The following is a 2,115-nucleotide window of genomic DNA, read 5'->3' on the forward strand; positions in this document are numbered from 1 at the left end:
TTCTTTTTCTTTTATTTTTTTTTAGAGATGGGGTTTTACTATGTTGGCCAGGATGGTCTCGATCTCCTGACCTCATGATCCGCCTGCCTTGGCCTCCCCAAGTGCTGGGATTATAGGTGTGAGCCACTGCGACCAGCCAGCATTTTTTTTTTTTTTTTGGTAAAGTCTTGTTCTGTTGCCCAGACTGGAGTGCAGTGGCTCGATCTCAGCTCACTGCAACCTCTGCTGCCTGGGTTCAAGTGATTCTTGTGCCTCAGCCTCCTGAGTAGCTGGGATTACAGGCGTGCACCACCACATGCAAAAAAATACAACAGCATTTTTTGTAGTTTTAGTAGAGTTGGATTTCACCATGTTGGCCAGGCTGGTCTCAAACTCCTGACCTCAAGTGATCTGCCCACCTCAGCCTCCAAAGTGCTGGGATTGTAGGCACGATCCACCACACCCAGCCTGGCCTCCTCCTATATCCCGTGATCAAACTTCAGGGGAAAACCTCCAAGATTTCCCAGGAAGGCTGCTTGGAGGTAGGTGGTGGGTAAAGGGAGGTCTGTGCCAAAATCTCATTGCACAGCACTCCCACCTCTCCCACCCCCATTTATTGTCACAGGTGTGCAGAGAGACGTCTACATTCCCATGTAAAGTAAGTGGGCTGGGTAGATGGGAGGGCATATGAGAGTGGGGCAACAATTTTATGTCTGAGTTGGAAGGAAATTTAGAGTTCATTTAGTTCAAATCCTCTTTACTAGGTGAGGAAACTGAGGCACAGAAGGGGGAGGTGCCATTAGCTGGGGAATCAGTGCCAGGACTTAGAACATGGTCCTTGGCCTCCTAGTGTGTTCCCGACTTTTCCCAGCTCACCCACCTCTCTTGCTCTCATCTCTGACCCCCTGCAGGCTACAACCAGAGAGCTGATTCCTCTGTTTGAGGTAAGAGTGTCTTTCTGATAAGACGACCTCAGGGCCAGGTGCAGTGGCTCAAACCTGTAATCTCAGCACTTTGGGAGGCCAAGGTGGGTGGATCACCTGAGGTCAGGAGTTCAAGACCAGCCTGGCCAACATGGTGAAACCCTGTCTTAATTTAAAAAAAAAAAAAAAAAAGATGACCTCACTTTGCACATCTCATGGGGGAGATCAGAGGGTCTGTTGTTGAGAAGAGGGGATTTGGTCCACAGTGAGCAAAGGAATCTGTCTAAATTGCTGTTAAGGGGGACCATCTCCCAAGGTGGGCCAAGCCTGAACCCTCACTCAGCCCTCCATTTCTTCCCTTTCTTTTGCCTTCAGATAGACAAGCCTCAGATGTCAAAATAAGTGGTTTTCTAGACCTGGTCGAGAAGTCTCCATTGGGCCCAGCTGAGTTTTTTCATCTGGTTTCTCAACCAAACAGCACCCCATCTCCGAGTGAGGGGAAGGAAGGCTGGGCTGACAGCAGCAAGTCTGCTCCTTTCAATTCTCACCACCCAGGCATGCCAGCCGCCACACCTTGTGGGGAGAGGTGTACCTCATCTGGGTCGAGTCTTGACATTGCCCTGCAATAATAAAGGTGTGTGTGGCTGGGTGTGGCGGCTCATGCCTGTAATCCCAGCATTTTGGGAGGCTGAGGCAGGCAGATCACCTGAGATCATGAGCTCGAGACCAGCCTGGCCAACATGGTGAAATCCCGTCTCCACTGAAAATATAAAAAATTAGCTGGGTTTGGTGGCACGTGGTTGTAATCCCAGCTGCTCAGGAGGCTGAGACAGGAGAATTGCTTGAACCCAGGAGGGAGAGGTTGCAGTGGGCCGAGATTAAGGCACTGCACTCCAGCCTGGGTGACAGAGTGACACTCTATGTCAAAAATTTAGCCAGGCGCAGTGGCTCAAGCCTGTAATCCCAGCACTTTGGGAGGCCGAGGCGGGTGGATCACGAGGTCAAGAGATCGAGACCATCCTGGTCAACATGGTGAAACCCCGTCTCTACTAAAAATACAAAAAAAAATTAGCTGGGCATGGTGGCACGTGCCTGCAATCCCAGCTACTCAGGAGGCTGAGGCAGGAGAATTGCCTGAACCCAGGAGACGGAGGTTGTGGTGAGCCGAGATCGCGCCATTGCACTCCAGCGTGGGTAACAAGAGCGAAACTCC

The sequence above is a fragment of the Sapajus apella genome, unplaced genomic scaffold (assembly GCF_009761245.1).
Source record: "Sapajus apella isolate SASKATOON/1434 unplaced genomic scaffold, GSC_monkey_1.0 scaffold216, whole genome shotgun sequence".
Classification (NCBI taxonomy): Eukaryota; Metazoa; Chordata; class Mammalia; order Primates; family Cebidae; genus Sapajus; species Sapajus apella.